Raw genomic sequence first — 19,081 nt, forward strand, 5'->3', positions numbered from 1 at the left:
TGGTGCCTATCATGCCATTCACAAGATAGAAACTACGACCGGCATCAGGAAGCTACATGAACATTGCTCTCCCAAATATTGTGAAGGGCATTATGTCTTATGTCCTCCTGCTGAACTCCCAGCCTGGTGAGAACTACAGTCCTTGGCTATGACCTGCACTTTGATCTCCTACCAAAGCAGCAAGAAAATAAATAATAAAATTAAATACCAGGCCACTAGGCATTCGAAGGAGAATCTGGGTTTCCTTCCACACAGTAGTGAAGTACACAAGGACTGCGCCACTGTCCAGAGATCATCAATATATGTCCGTTATCTTAGTGCAAAGGGAAAACGCTCCTGGGCAGGTAGCAATCTGCACAAAGCTGAGCCTCACCTGATTCGTGCTCTTCCCATCAAGGCTGTTCACAGTTGGTTGTTGGATATTTCTACCAGACTGGATGCCTCTTTGAGCTTCTTGTTTGCTGGAAGAAAGGGACAGGGAGAGAAGGTGAGCCCAGGACTGGCTGACTCCCACTTGCAGCTGAATCCTGTTTGTTCCAAAGCTCAACTGAAGCCTGAACAAAAATTCACTAGAAAACCAGGGCAGAAAACAGCAGAACAGAGTGAAATACGCAACCAAACAAGTCAACTGAAAAACAGGAGTGGGGAGGGGGGTAAAATTTGAATGGAAACTAGATAGTCTGTATGCTGTGTACTGCCCGCTTTGGGGGAGGGGGGGGGTGTTCTAACCTTCATACATGACATAGGCTGCATGAACAACATGAGTGGATGATTGAATTGAATGACCCTACCAAAAAACCACGGATTCCAGTTATGGCATTACAGGGATATGGTTCATACCAAGTCAAAGGAGCTTTGAGACCCCTCTGCCACATCAAAGCAGGCTGAGAATTTCCCAAATCTGCAACTTCCCTCACCCAGGAGGTTTGCCCACCCTCAGTGAGCATGGCAGGTGTGTGCTGGGGAAACACCTCTGTTGAGCTACATGTAGAAACACTGCTTCGGGGCATAACAGAATTCAGATAGAGCGCCTAATACAATTTTGAGCCCCTCTCCATATTCCCTGTGCACCCATCAAAATGTCCATGCTACCACACACCACCGTCTCCTAATTAAGCCCACAAGTTCCTGGTGGTTCTGTGCTACTCTCTGAATTTCTCTTCCGTGTTCCCACTGCATGCTACATCCCAACTGAGATGGTGCCTTCATATCAGTGCTGCAATTGCAGATGCACCAAGGAAGCTGAGTCGGGGACATCTGGACGGCACAGGAGATGAGTGGAAGACTTCACAGGAGCTGCCAATAGCAGAGAGAACTTCCCCTCTAGCAGGGGTGGTGTCTTTCGATCTTTACCCACATCTCCTGGGCTTTTGCTTCTGCTCTGCTGCTTCTCACCTGGCCCCGGGGCCTTCACACCAAACAGAAGGAGGAAGAGGGGCAGGTGCTGGAGACTTACACAGTAGCACCTCATGTGGGGCCACTTGGATTCAGGGATCTCAAAAGCACAGCATGGGTGGGGACTCTATACCCGTGAGTTGCTCCGACTTGGAGCACGTGGTTCCACCTTTTGCTTGAGTTACTTGGAGGAAAGTTTCTGTACTCACAACTTCTCTGCACACATAAGACACTTGTTGCTGTGCTGCCGGCCAGAAGAGTCACGCACAGGGTCATTCTCTTTTGTGCAAGGGAGGTCTCCATTAGCGTCGACTTGTGATCGATATTCATGGCAGTCATCCTGCAGAAGGGAGTAGAACATTTCATGCAAGGTGTCTCCCATGTTCTACTGGCTGAGTTTTTGGAAACATTGGCTTTCTTGCCAGGAAAGTATTACAGCACAACAAATTCAAGTATTCTAGCACTTTTCCCAAAACTCTTAACATACAGAGGGAGCAGTGATAATAATTTAACTTACAAACAGCTTCAAAGCAGCCCTGATTCTGCACATATCATTAAAATGGATTAAGAAACAGTTAAATCTAAAAGCACAATGCAACACACCAAACAAAACATGTAAAAGCCCAACAGCAGAAGTGGAAGGTGGCTTGGAGGAGGGTGGGTAAATCTGGTCACTGGTCTGAAACACTATTTTGTTGACATATCCAATGAATCCTAGTAGATTAGCGAGGCACGATTTTTCCTCTACAGAAGCCACGCTGATTGGTCCCTGTCATATCACACTGATGTGTTGTATAATTCTATTTTTAATCATCATTTCAGTCATTGTAGCTGGTACTGAACTAAGGTTCACTGGTCTGTAATTCCCAGGATCTCCTCCCCTGCCTTTTAAAAAGATGTGTAACATTTGCTACGCTCCAACCATCTGATATATTTTTAACAGTTCAGTCATTTCATTCTTAGGTTCCTTCACAACTCTTGGATGTATTCCCATTGCTCCTGGCGACTTGCTGCTCTTTATCAATTTGTTCCTGCACCTTTATTCTATCAGCTGTCATTTATAAACTTGGTTTCAAACAGGGGTGTGGGCAAGACCCTCTGTCCTAACCATAAAACCCAAAATTTTTGAATAGGTTCTAAATTAGGAAAATAGTTCTCCCGACCTTCACAAGTGAACACACTGATAAAGAGCTGAAACTGCAGGTAACAAAAACATCATTACAGGCTCACATGACTGAGGGGCAGTCATTTAACCTCCTGTATCCTGTGACTTTATGAATGAAAGCACAAAGCCACTCTCTCTCTCTCTCCAGCAACTTCTGCAGAACAATCTGCTCGAACACTTTCAGACTGGATTTTGCTCTCCTCTGGTTTATTAATGATCTCCATATATAATTCACAACACTCCAGTAGAGTTACACTACAGACTGTTCACAACTTTCCAAGATCTATCAGGTACTTATCTAGCCCCCTTTATCATAACCTCTGAGTGCCTCATGATTGTTAATGTATTTATCCCCCCAACACTGCTGTGAAGTAGGGAACAGACAGGGAACTCAGGCACAGAGAGACTAAGTGACTGGCCCAAGATCACACAGGAAGCCTGTGGCAGAGCAGGGATTTGACCCTGGGTCTGCTGAGCCTCAGGCAAGCACCACTGAACCATCCTTCCTCTTTCTGGATCGCACTTGACTAAGCTCGGGGGAGTTTAGATTAGATTTCTCATGGAACAGCTTTCCCCATCTCCCTTGTGGATTTTTAAAGTAGCCTGGACTCTCTAGGGTTAAAAGTTTTCACCATTTATTCAGAGAAAGAGTGAAGTGGGGACGGTACCCATCTAATCTGACCCCCTCTGACCCAAACCACTCCACTTATGGACATAAAAAAAGCAAAGGGGGAAAAGGACCAAAAGACGCACTGCCTAGCAAACCAGTCACGTGAGAAAAGGGCTGGCCGTGGAAGTCATCGAGATAAACGAGACACAATAAGGGCTGACTTGCTCCCACGCCCTGCCCTAGTCAGAGCTTCCACACAGCGTTATTGCTATTAATTGTTTCTCAAGTGCCGGCAGCATGCTTGGAGCTTTACGAACAAGGCACCATCCCTGCACTGAGCGCTTACACTCTAGATCAGATGCAGGCTGTACATTGCAGGCTGGCATGTATCTGAGAGGGACCATGAGCAGAATTACGTATCGCTTTGAATTCTGGTTTGCCAAACGCTGCTCTGACCTGGTTTTCTGCCTGCATGGTAACATCAACAGACTTTGGCCCTCATCCTGTGGGCAAATGGGCTGTTATGGCCCTTTACTCGCAGATTAACTGAGCTTGGGTTTCCCATCATAGCAGTTAAGGTAACCAACACAAGGCCACTGGGCCAGAGACATTAATCTAACCTCTTCCTTTGGGTGCACACAGAAACCCTTCATGCTTTGGTAGCAATCAGGATAACCTTTAGCCTCACCGTTATTGTTGGGCTTCTGTTCACATTTCCTCCTTGACCCGTTAGTCCATTATTTACTTGACTTGCCCTGAAAGAAGGGGAGGCAGTGAGTGACAAGGAGTTGCACAAACCTCAGCTGGAAAACCAAAATAGCTTACGACTACGGGCCTCATCCCGCAAACCTGTCCTAACTCCCGCAATGCCAGGCAACGGGACACAACTCAGGCTCTGAGTTAGAGACACCTGCACAAACTGCTTGGCCTCTCTCCATTTGCGGCTGCTCACCATTCTCTCTCTTTTCCCCCCAGACATTTCTGCCATGCGTGTTCCATATCAAATTTCCCTTAAATGGCACATTTGCAAAACCAGAAGCTAAGAACATGCACTGATTTTTTTCTGGACATGTCCACTGTTATTTCCTGCCATTGCATTGTTGGCTTCAAAGGGTAACGGGATTCCTGGTGGGGAAGTGAAGGTTTTGGGGAGTCAGAAACTAACCTCTCTGAACTGGGGGTCAGAGGTTGCAGTATATCCCTCAGCCAAGGGGTTATGCCATACAGATGGAATTAAGTCCCACGAGAGTAGGACTGAATCTGGAGGAGGAGAGGAGACATGGAAAACAACCAGTCTAGCAGCATGAGCTGTTGCTTTAGCTACTCTGATGCAATTGTTTATTTCCCATACTCACATCATCTTTCTACACATGACGCATTTGTTGGTGTGTGTTTCGCCATCGGGGCCACGGACGGGGTTGTTATCTCTATTGCAATAAAAATGCCCACTGCGTAAGAGCGGCCAAAATTCCATGCACTCATCCTGCAAAAGCTAAAAGAGAGCATTCCATGGAGAGCTTCCTCCCTTACTGTGTGTGTGGGGATGGGGAGTTTAAGAACTGTATTCAGAGCTTGACATTTTTCTGAACGGAGTGGTTAAAATTTCAGGACCTTTGCCCTTTCGAGGCAATAACCCATTCTTGTTGTGTCTTAGCATCCAGTTCTCATTGTCCATTATCCTGTCTTTAGCGCTTTCCACAACTTATTTAATATGGAGAACCACACAGCGGGGTCCAAAGAACTGGGTTTACTAACTACATGCAACATGCATAGCCTAACTACATACATACACTGCTGCTCCGGCAGAGCTGTACTGGCTTCTGAAACATAGTGAGGGCCACTAGAAGGCTGTCTCACCAACTATTTAAAGGCATACAACCCAGTTCCTATATGCTACAACCTTGGAGAGGAGAGTGTACGTGGTTATAACCCAAACGACTCACCCTCCTGGAAATTCTCATGCCTGGCAGTGGAATGAGCTAAAAGCAGCCAGTGAAGAGGAGGGAACGCAACCCTAAAAGGGGCCGCTCAGTGCAGACGTGGTGACGCAGAGCAACCAGCATGTGATTCAGTTACGAGAGATGAACTTCAACAAAGCATTAAGCTCTCAGCAAGCCGAATATTACGCTCTCTACCAGAACATCAGCCAACGCCCTCCCAGGCGGACGGCTGGAAATGTAAACAGCGCAGAATTAATGTTCCAGCTCGGTATTGGGTTGGATTGCTCCTTATGGAAGTGGGCTTTTCCTGGGGATAAGCAAACGGGTCTGCATAAAATAAGAACTGAGCTGACTCAGCTCAAATATCGAATCAAATCATTTTTTGGAGATTCAAAAAAGTGGGTTTCAATTGCCTGGGTTTTAATTGTCACCAGCGTGGGGTGCCAGTTGGATCAGAAACAAAAGCTGTAAAATACCAAGAGAAAAGCATCTCTCACACTCTCTCTCACCTGCATCTCATGAGATCTCTGGGCCAAATATATTCAGATAAGCATCCCAAAGCCTGGCTGTGAGCTACACCCATTATCAATGATGGAAGTTACGTCTCTGAGAGATTTACAGTCTCAGTTCTACACCCGGGGGGAGGGGAGGGAATTCTGATCTTCTTTTAAAGTCGACCAGCCCTCTCATGTTATTTTTATGTGCGTTAACAAGCTAGTTTTGGAAACGTATCTAGCAGAAAGAGGTGGACTAACCTTATTCATATCTTTGCTGGCAACACCTGCGACAAAAACACAAACACAGACACAAACCATGAAATGTTATGAAGCCTGAGGAAAATGTAAGATAAAAGTATTCCCTTCATAAACTCAAATAATGGAAAAGATTGGATGAAAGCTAATATATCATAGAATATCAGGGTAGGAAGGGACCCCAGGAGATCATCTAGTCCAACCCCCTGCTCAAAGCAGGGCCAATTCCCAGACAGATTTTTGCCCCAGATTCCTAAATAGCCCCCTTAAGGATTGAACTCACAACCCTAGGTTTAGCAGGGCAATGCTCAAACCACTGAGCTATCCCTCCCCCCTAATGCATGAATGGGCCCAACAGCTGTAACTTGTTAGCTAGTAATAGATCAGATTTTTCATGGCATGTAGAATTTGCCATTCCAGACTCACACTTCTGTACATTCCCCCTGTTTTCTCTCTCTCCTTTGCTGTGTTATTTTTCATGTTCTTAAAACCAAAGACTTGAAGACACTTCAGTTACTGCTTCTCCGCGCTAGACTCTAAATGCTTTGTCCACCGCCTTGCCGGGGCGCCAACCTCTATCAGATTTGGCTGTTTCTCCCACCAACCTCTTTGTCTTTTCTTCCACACCTCCACTTACACCTGGAACACCTGAGCTAACCCACACTACTTCTCCCTCTAAATTCCTCCTCAAGCCCCACTTTGACTGCAATGCCTGAAAGAAATTAGTCAACTAATAATGGCTCAGCAGAGGGGCAGTTAGGGAGAGCTGATATAAGTATCCCTCTGCTAAATCATTACAAGCTGTAGATAGTTTTATCTTTCTCCTGGTGTCACAGTGAACCCACAAGGAACTCGCCAGTACATCCCTTTCACAACGAATGGGTGCATGGTAGAAAAGGGAGCCCCACGGGATCAGCCTTTTACTTAACATTCCAGTGTAGGTTCCTGGGAACATACATTCCGTGCTAACCGAGCTGGTGAAAAATTCCCATTTTCAGGAATTCACAAAACCAGTTTACATTTTTGGTTCTGGCCTGTGCAAAAATTCAATTACCGTTTTGTTTTTTTTTTTCTTTTTTGTAATCTGGACAGCAAATTGTCCAATCTCCACAAACAAAGTATTTCGACGGCAGAACTACATTTTTTCCCATCACAATGAGTGAAAGTGGATGCTCTCACACTGCTGGTGGAATTCCATCCTTTTCATTTACCGGAGAAAAGGCCAGTCACCAATGGCAAAGTCATGCATAGTGCCAATTTCACAAATACTCATCAAAAAGCCAGTTTTGTTACAAACGCTAAGAACGCAAAAATGATGGAGCTTTTTCCTAATACTGCTCTGGTTCTCTTTAGAACAAGCCACTTCTCCAACTGGATGACATTTTAATCCCCTTAAGGACGCACCCTATCCTTCGTCAAAGCTTCCTACGATTTGAAGTGTCATTTATACGATCCTGAGCAGATTACAGCAAAAGTTACTCACCTGAGAAGCAGCAGAAAGATGCCAGAGCAAGGAACACAAAGGTACCTGCTGTCTTCATAGTAAGGACAGTGGCTGTCGGCCTGTGTCTAGTTTGTATTGCGCGGTAAAATCCCAGTGAGAGAGTTTGGATCATATATTTATAGGTGGCCAGATACTCCACCTTGATTGTAACTTTCCCAAGAACCATCATTAGCTGTGAAACCAGTTTGCTGAGGGGAGTTTCAGATTCTAATGATTCCATCAACACCATTAATTTCCACAGGGATGGAACATGTTTGAGTCATGCCCTGGATCTTGTCAAAGTAAGGAATTTACAAACGGATCAGGACAATTTTGAACACAACCAGAGGAGTCTCACCATGGGACACTCTGCAGGGTGACTAGTGAAATCAAAGTGCTTATCTAGGTGCCTCATATTTTACATCTTAGATTTACAGGCAATAGCTGCTAGGGGTTCTGTTTTAACGGCCTGGTTCCAATGATGTCAACAGGAGCTGGGGGGTTCTCAGAGCCTCTGAAAATCAGGCCGCTTTGATTTTGGGGCCTAGGAATGAATGTAAGTGCCTAGCTAGCTCTAGGCATCCAAGTTTGAAAATGCTGGACTTGGTGCCCAGTTGAACGCAGCCAAGCCCTTTCAGACAGCTCCTAGAGTTCGCACAGCAGCAACACTACGGAAAACGCTCTGCAGCTCACAGGCATCCAGGATCCTTATCTCCTTCCAGCCGCTCCATGGCTTTGGACATGCTTCAAAAGACAGGACACTAGCACTGCTCATGTCACGCGTTAGATCCCACACGGGCACTGCTCCTCAGAAAGAAGAGTAGCGTCTTTGTAAGGGTGATGTTGTCCATTGTATAAGGCAGGAGAGGCGAAATCTCATGAGGCTCCTAAGGACCCTCATGTGCCAAGCTGGGGCCTGTCTAGCAGAAAGAAGGTCCTAGAGAGGGAACAGAAAATGGCACGAAAGACAATGCCTACGCTCAAGAATGTGAGTCCTGCAGAAAGAAACAGGGAGCTGGTCTTGTTCTCAGTGGAAGAGAAGAATTTGTGGTGACAATGCCATTTCCCCAAATCAGGAAAGAGATGGCTAAAACTAAGAAACAAATAGACCACAGTAATTAAAGACTCAACGGTTGAAGGGCAGAGAAGTCCTGAGTGCCAGGAGGAGAAGCAGGTTTGGTGACCTTGACCTGTTCCAAGCAAAGAAGAGGAATCGCCTTCTCTGGAAGGGTCCCACTTTGTGCATGGCAGGGAAGAGGGCAAGGGGACAGCCAGTTATTTCTGGCCTGGAGACCCTCTGGATGAAATGCCACTTACAGGTAAGGAATTATCTGTGACCTGTGTCCAGGCACAACTAGCCACCACAGCTCAATTTCAATATGAATATTTAAAATAAATGGCTCTGGAACAATCTGCAGACTGAAGACCCAGTTGCCAGAAACATTTGTTAATATTCTTTCTGGCTGGATCCAAAGCCCCATTGAAAGACTTCCCTGGGCTTTGAGTCAGGTCCCTCTAGCACTTTTCAGGTGTAGCCCTCCAAGTGAAGGTGAGTAACATCTCCCATCCATTTTGCAGGTGGAGAATTTGAGACACAGAGAAGCAAAGTGACTTTCCCAAGGTCACACCGAAGTTTATTGGCAGAGCTGGAGAACCAGTCCCCTCTTCCCATTCCAGGGTCCTATCCACTACACCAGTCTGCTTCCGAATCACTTCAAGCAACATATAAATGTGAGACAATCATCTGCTGTTCAGGGACATTTTGTTAATAGAAATAAAGGGATATGTAATGCCATAATTCTAACTGCCAAATAAAATCATGGAAGAGAAGAAAAATCCTAAACAACGATTGGGGGTAAAGGTCTGGCCCCCTTCACCACTAATTCCAATGGGAGCAAGATCAGCCCCTAGGAGAACAATGGGGAATAGGTAGCATGAGTTTATACAATGTAAATATTGCCCGAAACACTTGGTTGCTTTTATAGACCGCTTTACCAGATTCAATCAGAGTCCTGCAATGAGATGCAATGTAGCCACCTTGACTTCAATGGGGCTCTGCCCAATCAGAGCTGAGTGCAGGAGCAGAGCCCAAGTGCACAAGGGGTACTCTGGATTTTAGTAACGGATTTGGCAGTATCTTGTGAAATATGTATTAAGAGATGTCACATAGATGTGTGAGCTGAACACCGGCATGAGGATTAAAAACTGGCTAAAAGACTATGAAAGCAAAGGACGAGGATAAACGGCTATGTATCAACTCGGGGGAGGTGTCGAATGGGAACTACAAGGAGTGGTGTTAGAAATACCAGTCGTATTCAACATCACCATTCATGGCCTGGAAGACAAAGTAAACAGCACACGACCGATGCTGAACAGGGTGGAGCCGCACACCCCAATGAGGCCTGGTGCCAAGAGAACTCGAGGCATTAGAAAAGGAGGTTGAAACCAATACGCGAGAATCAGGATGGAGACATGCAGGCTCCTACTTGTGTGGGAAGTAATCTGAAATGCACATGTGCTGGGTGGGAGGCAGCAATGCTGAGAGAGACCTCGGTGAGGCAAGGCGAGGTAGCTGTTGATAAAAACACCAGTGTACATTTGGGCTGTATATGAAAAGCATCAAGTCTCAAAGCCAGAAGCTAACAGTGTCTGTGCCTAGCTCTGTCTGGTGCACCCACACCTGGAAGAATACTCTTTCTTCTGGACACCGCATTGCCAGAGAGATAGTATCAACCTGAGGGAAGTTCAGAGAACAATAAAACGGACAGTGACCAAACTAGCTATAAACTCTCAACAACGCCATCATCCTCTCTTTCCTCTCAGTCCTTCCATCACCTCATCTCCACCCTGCCCCCCACTACTCTCTCTCATCCTTTCACAGATTTTAAGGTCAGAACGGTCCACCATGATAATCTAGGCTGACCTCCTGCATAACACAGGCCAGAGAATTTCTACCCAACAATTCTTGCCCCCATTATTGCCTCATTGTTCCCTTGCTCCTCACATCTGTCTCTGTCCACCAGTTGTCTCTGGGGGCAGGGATCATGTTTGGTTCTGGGTTTGTACAGAGCCAACCACAAGGGGGTCCTGGTCCATGACTGGGGCTCCTGGGGGCTCTGGTACTCCAAATAAATAATAATAATGGTAACAACAATGATCAGTGTCTTGTGCCTGAACTAGAGCATGGACCTTATTTTCAGACCTGTCTCCTTTGTAATACATGCCCTTTCCGTCAGGCACTGGGGCATGCTGCAGATAGCGCTCTGAACAGGGCTTTCGGCAGGGTTGATTTGTGATAGGGGAATTTCGCAAGGCTGGGTTCAGGTTCATTTGGGATGATAATAGTAATAAAGCTTCACGCGTCCCATCTTCAAAGCACTAATAAATCCCTGCAAATCCCTTAAGTATTGTTATCCGCATGTGACAGATGGATCAGATAGCCAAAGCTGGGTTACACCTATCCTGGCCTATTCATCCAGGTTGTTATGTTGGCGTCCATCACCATGGTGTCCGAGATCCTCCCAAGCGTCACAACAGCAACGCTCAGTCTCCCTTCAAGTTGGGTGATTCTTTCTAGAAGAGATCATCTAGCTCAGCCAGAAGCTACAGGGTTGATGCAGGAATCACTGGCTGGAATTCTATGGCCTGTGCTCTGCAGGAGATCAGACTGCACCTCCCCAATGCTCCCTACTGGCCTTAAAAATCGATGAATCTCTAAGACTTCCTTCCCTGACTCCAGGTTTGAATACAAAGTCCGAGGAGGAGGGTACTAATGTGGGCAAAGGTGAGTTGCATTTAGCTGTGGAGGCAGACTGGTTAGGGGTCATTCCCATTCCACCAGGCACATAGTCTTGGAGCTGCTCATACTCCCAGTCATGGGTGTCCCCTGTTGGGCAAGAACTTTTGCTCCAGAAGAATGTAGCTGGTGTAGGAGGCTGTGGTTAGAGAGAGCGAGAGAAGCTGCAACCAAAGCCCTGTGGGGCTTTGAAAATCAGAACACTGCCCTTGACCTGGACAATGGGGAGCCAGCGTAGAGCGCGGGGTACCAGAGCAACAGTGTTCCCCATGAGTTCTGTGGGAAATTTCACACTGCTCTAACGGCCACACCTGCACAGACATGATCTGCCCCCTTACAAACTGTCACCCTGGAGCAAGGGGCTTGGGTTTGCACATGTCCCTGCAGGAAAAGCGATCATATGGGGCAAAATCAACACAGCCCCTCGCTGAACCACAGGACTCTCTGACCCAGGAGGCGACCAAGTCCAATGCTCTGACTGTGTTTGCAAGAGCTGGTTTGCCGGTTGGAGAGGAGTCATCAAAATCTCATAATTCAGGGCATAAACTGATCACCTGCAAGGCTTAGAAAGGAACGTTATTTTCTTGTGCAGCGTTACACAACCAGACAGGTGCATTGGGGTATTTTATGCCTTCCACCGAGCACCAGGCATAGGCCACTGCTGGAAGCTAAATATTGCATGCTAGTGCGCCTGAAGCTGTATGCAAACCCTGTGTCCCAACGTAAAATCCCGTTTTGACTGGTTCAGGACAAAGCAGAAAGTTTCTCATTGTAGCTTTGAATTTCCCATGGAAATAAAAAGCGTTCCCTTCCCCACCCCAGGGAGAAAACTTTTTCTGTGCTGCCAATATGGCCGATTTCCATCCACCCAGAGGGAGGATATTGCTTGGAATCATTTGCATTGGCCAACAGGAACATTTCACTCTGGATCCAATCTGCAGTGGCGTGCAAGTAAATCTGTTTTCATGCACAAACGTTTGTTGTGGAGCAGAAATTGGTCAGTTTAAACTGGGCAGCTTTTTTTGCCCCAAAATTCAAGCCCTAACTCGGAAACTTGACTGACAGTCGGCCCCCAAAGTAAGAAGTGGCCTGTTCTCCCCAGACATTCCAAACCTAAGTGATGCCAGGTGGGACCCCTCCAGCCCTGCAGGATGAAGGGAAATTACCTGCACTAGCAGGAGGAGGCCAAGAGATGCAGAGTCTGGCTGTCCATGGTTCTTGGCGTTTAGTATCACCGTGCCTGGCCTGTGGGATTGCTTAATTGCACTGTCAGAGCTTTAGAATATCCCACTGCAAACTAGAGAGCAATCGCCTTTCAAGTGTGCGCCTGATGCAACCGCCACCATCGGTGGCCATTCATCTTGGGGAATTTGGGGCAGAGACTCACCATCTGGACCCAGCCAGTAGCTATAAAATCCCTCTTAGTAGCTGTTCTCTAATTGCTCTCCCTGGAAAGGGTTAAAGAGTCTCACTGCGATGCATAGGTAAAAGGAAGTGAGTGGGCAGCTGGCCAAAAGAGCCAATGGGAAGGCTAGAACTTTTTAAAATTGAAACAAGACTCCCCTTTTGTCTGGCTGTTATTGTTCTCTGGGGAGAGGCGGACAGGGCAGAGCTATGCTGTGAGAAGCTTGGGCCACGTATGAAAAATCAGCAGTATCATACCTAGAAACTACTCATTTGAAACCCCAGCTATGTAAGTAGATCAGGAAATGTCTAGGAAGATGCGATTAGGTTTATCCCTTTTATTTCTTTATGGCTTGTGGACTCCTCTGTGCTAAACCCAGGTGCTTTTGTTTTGCTTGTAACCTTTAAAGCTGGATCTCAAGACGCTATTCTTGATGATTAATCCCTGGAGTTGTTTTTTTTTAAATCTAGCAAAAGCCTAAATTCCCAGATGTATTTTCTTCTTTTTTTTTTATTAATAAAATTTACCTTTTTTAAGAACAGGATTGGATTTTTGTGTCAAGAGGTTTCTGCACATGTTGTTTAATTAGCTGGTGGCAACGCTGATTTCCTTTTTTTCCCCTTTCTCAGTTCTTCCCCGGGGGAGGGGGGAGTGAAAGGGCTTGAGGGTACCCCACAGGAAGGAATTCCCAAGTGCTCCTTCCTGGGCTCTCAAAGGGGTTCTGCACTTGGGTAGTGGCAGCATCTGCCAATCCAAGGTCAGAGAAAAGCTGTAACCTTGGGAGTTTAATACAAGCCTGGAGTGGCTAGTACTAATTTTTAGAGTCCTTGAGGCCCCCGCCTTCTGCACTCAAAGTGCCAGAGTGGGGAAACAGCCCTGACACCATCCAATGGGGGCAAGGGAGGCTGGGGGATTTCTGTGCAGAAGGGGTGAAGAGCTGGAGAAAAGAGGAGGATATGGGAATTATGGGAAGGGAAGTGTGCGCTCGAAAGTAGCTTTTCTAGAACTGGTCAGAAATGGGTGGTTTTGTTTCCATGGAAAATTTCGGTATCTGAAAAAAAAAAAAAAAAAAAAAAAGAATACTGCAACTTTTTTGGTTTTCGGCAACTGAAAAACAAAAATTTCAAGCCAAAAAGTGCTGCAAATTGAAAACTCCAGTTTTCCAACAAGAACCTGAACATTTTCAAGGCAAGCAGGTACGTTCCACAGAACTGTTCATTTAGTAGAAAGCCCAATTTGGCCTTAATAAAGGTTTTGATGGACATTTTCAACCAGCCCTAATCTTTACATTTAACCCGCTGTGCTCCTGAAAGCCTCCCTGTGCCAGCCTTCCCCCAACGTGATGCTTACATCTCGGTGTCCCCGGCATGGCAGGGTTATAGTGGTGTCACATGGACACCTGAGACATTGAAGACATTAAACTTCTGTTAGAAGGGGAATGGAAAATCTGATGGATTAAGTAGCATTCTAATCCCTATTAACCACTGTCAGCTCAGTTATTGGGTCTAGGAAACTAGGATTCGCCTCACCAGATCCGTCCATTGGTGTTGCACTTTCCTGACACTCGATGAAACCTGTCTCAATGCACGTACCCAGTCGTGCAAAGGGGAAGTCCATCTTGACTCTTGCAAAAGTTCATCTTGTGCCCTTGAGAAGGAGGTTGGGTTATCCAGCAGAACGTGCTCAAAGGGTTTATCCAGCGCAGGTGGATGAAGGTGGGGCATTGATAGGCAATGTCTGTTTCCACAGTGATTTCCCGGAAGTGGTGAATCTCCCCATGCCCTGGGTCCCTTAATGGTCAGACTAGTAGTTAGCACAGATCCACTGCCCACGAGGTTCTGTCCCAGTGTCTGAGTTATTGAGGGTATGCCTAAAGTGCAGTTAGACTCCCTTGGCTGTCCCGTGCCAGCTGACCCAGCTCATGGGGCTTGGGCAAAGGGGCTGTTTAATTGCAGTGTAGACATTTGGGCTTGGGCTGGAGCCCGGGCTTTGGTACACTCCCACATCAGGGTCCCCAAACCGCAGATGTGTACACCACAATTAAACAGCCCCTCAGCCTGAGCCCCGCCAGCTGGAGTCAGCTGGCACAGGCCACGCGCGGGTTTTTAATTGTCGTGCAGACATACTCTGGAATGCAATACTCCAGATGGAATACAAAAAGTCAGCTCCAAGTTTGCATTTGTCGATGTTCCTCTCTCTCTCTCTCTGCCTGCGAGCAGGCCTGGGATTCATAGCTCTGCCAACCCGAGTCCTCCATACCACCACACAGGCACAGCTCCAGGACGGGGAAGGAGTCTCCATGGCCCACCCTGGCACTTGCCTCTTTGTCAGGTTTGCCAAGGAGGGGGCCAATTGCGATTGTCATTATGGTGATGTGGACATTTGTGTAACCTTCACTCCCCGCTTCCGCTGCCCCTGCTTGGATCCGCCGGCTTTGCCTGGAGTGCCGGGCGGTGCGGACCCCCCACCCCCAGCCCCAGAGCACAGGCCGGCCCCCATTCGCCCCAGCCCCATCCTGGGGCCCCAGCCATGGAGGGAAGAGCCCCCCGCAGCACAGCGCCCGGAAGCAGGAAGGGGGCTGGGGGCGGAGCATGGGCAGGGCCATGCAAGTCTGTTTGGGGAGGCTCAGCCTTCCCCGGCCTTCGATACCCGCCGCCCATGCAGACAGGCCCCCACCCCGGAAGGGCCGTTCCCCGGAGTCTGGCTGCAGATTCGCTCAGGGCTGGAGTCAGTGTTGGGGCTAAGCAGCTGCAGTTGCTGTGTTCCAGTGCCCCCTTGGCGTCTCATGCCCTGGCATGCCTGCTTCTCGGGCTATTTGCCTTTCGGGCTGGCTTTAGGGACCAAGCTTTGCCATACTAATAGCCTTGGCTGGTGACATCATGGCTTCTGCTTTCGGAGATGCAGGGCAGATGTACGCTTATGATGTGGTAGCATTAATTAGTACTGGATTAAATATGAATCAGGGACATTTAATTGGACTGTCAAACCCGCAGCTGGATTCAGACCCCCAATTCATTTCAGATAGGCTACAGGGTGGGGTAACATTAAGGCCCTTCCGTCCCTAGAAAGAGATCCACTGATGATTTGGAAGGGTAAGTCCCAATTGCCCCTCACTACTTATGCAACAGTCTCTCTCCACACATCCCCTGCATTCCCACTCTGCTAGAGACCCTGCCACCCGCTGTTCTCACCACAGCTCCGGGCTGTTTTCCACACCTACCCATGGAACACCCTTCCTGAGCTCCTCAGCAAGGCCATTATTACGCATTCCGGTCCCACCCTGGGAACCTGTCTCTGCCAGCGCACTTGCCAAAGGAAGGACTTGAATGTACTGACTTATTTTTAGTATGTGTCATTTAAAAAACCCTTTGCTGCACTATGATGTGGCACTAGGTCTTACTGAGTAAGCAGCCACCCCACCTTATAGTTGTGTGATCCCTAAATCGCATTATCAGACTGCAAATTCCTCGGGGCCAGGACCACACCTACAAGGTGCCTTGTATGCTTTTGGATTTGGAAATTTAACAAACTATATTCATAAACCTGAGATATTGGCTGAAAGGCCTGGGAAGCGTTCTGCTTCCTTAATTCCACTATCTGAAATAGGAAACGCATTCTGCACTGATTGCCACCTGGTTTGCATGACTGCTGCAGTGATATGAATTCTCCTGCCTCCTAGAGCCTGGCTGAATCCACCCCGTGATGATGCAGATTTGCTGAAGGAACAGAAAGTGTTCACACAGTTTCACTGGGGAAGTTTATAGAATCCAAAGAATCAACAGCCCTGTGAAAAGAGCCAAACTCTCATGAAAACAAGATAAATGAGGCCAGGATATTTACATTGGAACAAGCCAACACCCAAATGGATTAAGTGTCCAGCCAAGACACTCAAACAATCTGCAGTGACAGCTTTTAAACAAACACATGGTGTGCCAAAGGACCCTAATAAAATTACAGAGAAATACAATGGATCCTTTGTTCCTTATCAGCGGCGCATCTGTTGGGAATCATTTTCCAACCTTTACTGGGATAGCTGTTCCTTTGGATCATTAGCTAATGGGACGGTAAGTGTCTCACGGCATTTTACAGCCCGGACTCAGGTTGGCATCCCTATTCAGAATGAGTGCTTAAGTGTTTACCTGACTAGGGATGGATTTAAGCATGTATTTATGTGCATTCCTGAACTGGGTCCAATATGAGTAATGGGTGTGGATTAAGTTCTCTCAGAGGCTAATTGCTGAGATGCTTAATAATTTATTAGACTATCCCTTGGATTTTCTAGGGTATTTTTATTATGTCACTGAATGATGTTTTAATCTGCGTCATACCTGCACAAATGTTAACAAGCTTCTGTATGAGTATAGTGGGTTACTGGTACCTCTAAAATTAGCACCTCTACTTTCCAGACTTTTTGAATTGAAAACTTCGTTACAGACCTTCGTTTCTCAGTTGTGTTTGTTGCAGGGACTAGTCACTTTTGGGTATCTATGTCTGTGGTGTCATTTGATTGTGTTGTACAACCAGATCCTGTCTGAGGTACGATACTTTCTATTTTTTGGGAACTTTAAAAAAATACTTACACATCAAAAGGAAAAAAGATTGAAGTGTGTTGCATACACAGAGCAGCGCTGAAAAATAAACATTCTAGTGTAGAATTTACTGGAGGCTGAAAATGAAACAGGAGACTCAGAACTTAAGTTAAGAGTGATGGTTGATATAGCACTGGGGTGGTATTCAGGAGATTTGGGCTTAATTCCCAGCGTTGCCATAGACTTCCCATGTGACCTTGGCCAGTTTCTCATCTGTAAACAGGGATACAATGCTTCTCTTTCTGCCACCATCATCTTGTCAATATAGACTGGCAGGGAACGTCTCTTGCTTTGTGTTTGTACCGCACCTAGTACAGCAGAGCCCTGATGCAGGCTAGGGTCCCTAGGCATTATTGGATGCAACTACTGAATACTAGCAGGCACAAGAGATATTAGGGTTACACAGGACACAGTAAAGAGGTACAATGGTTTAAAATGAAACTATGGTGTGGCTTTAATTTAGGAACCTGCACTTTTCCTACAAAGACGCCTTCAACTTAAAAAGGGGTTTTTCAGTCTCACTTGATAATAAATTTAGAGGCATTAACATTTTGCAAAACCTTCTCCAACACAGACAGAACTGATGCTGGGCACAGATGGGTGGAATGTAATTATAGTCAGCCAGCTAAAAAGGAAGGAATTCGCTATTAGTAACTATGAATAATGTGACTTAATGGGGTGAACTGGAATATGTCGAGCCGATTTTGCAAGTCAGTAGGGTCTGGGAATGGGTGACAGATACATTAAATGGTTTGAACAGGAACATGAAAGCAGAACCTTTTCTTACGTCATTTCAGATTGACGTCAGACAGAAGGCACATGGTAACAGCGCCAATGGGCGTATGGTACTAAAGTTCATCCCATGGAGAGATCGTCATGTATAGGTGCAAAGCAATACTGCCAGGAGCAGAGACAGAGGCTTTGTTGGAGGTGGGCTGAGGAGAATACGGTCTGGTTTACATTTGTATTGGAAGCTGCATTAGAGCTAATGTTTGGGGGTGAGTTTGGATTTCAAGCCATGGATATCTCATGAGCTGTTCTCACAAGATGTCAGCCCAAGGAGATCAATGTGGTTTTACAAGATTTGGGCCAGATCAGGAGTAGAACAGGCCAGGGTTTCAATATGGGGGCATGGCCCAGAAGCAACATTGCAAGCATGCCTCTGGATCCAATTATTTGAATCTGACCCCCTGCGTTCAAAGGTCCAAGTCCTGGGTTAGTCTGGTCTCTAGTTTGACTGGGTTTGCTGCTGGGTTTTAGGAGCTTTTCAAAATAGGAGCAAGATGGAACATGGGAGGAATTAGTAGCATGAATGACCCCTGAGATTATCTGCCCATTAAGGGAAACAGAAGAACATCTTTCATTGGATGTCACGACTTATGCACCGGGCAGCATTTCCCCTTCTATCCCCTTAACAATTCTAACCACAACAAAAGCCATAAGCATCTCCTGGCTCCAGATGTTGTGAAACTCGTTAGTTTCATTGATACAAACCAATGAGGAGGCTTTGGTAGCTGTCAGGTGGCCAGGACAGGGCACTCCTGCCCTGTTCTCTGCAACAACAAGCATGGGGTGGAATGGTACGTGGAAGAACTTGTGCATTCTAATGACAATGATTGCTCCACATAAACCACTTTAACAGGCCTCACTCAATCCCTTTGAACTCCACACCACGTAGCACCAGCCCTGCCCTCTGGCAGCTTGGCAGTGAACCTTCAGTGGAAACAGAAGCCTCCTCTCTGGAATGAACGTCTCCCCCCAGGAGGTGTTGGAGGTGCCCTGCCCATTTACCCAGGTGGATTCCTAGAAATATCAGTTTCTATTGATTTTCTCACTCGCTGTCCTGCTGGTATAAAGCTCCTGATTGTGCATCCATGAGACAGGGGAGCTCTTTATGCCCTAGAAGAGACAGCGAAAGGTTTTCTCCTTCCTCCCTAAGTCCCATG

Source organism: Terrapene carolina, unplaced genomic scaffold (genome assembly GCF_002925995.2).
Source record: "Terrapene carolina triunguis isolate 2854851 unplaced genomic scaffold, T_m_triunguis-2.0 Scaffold629, whole genome shotgun sequence".
In the NCBI taxonomy this organism is placed as follows: Eukaryota; Metazoa; Chordata; order Testudines; family Emydidae; genus Terrapene; species Terrapene triunguis.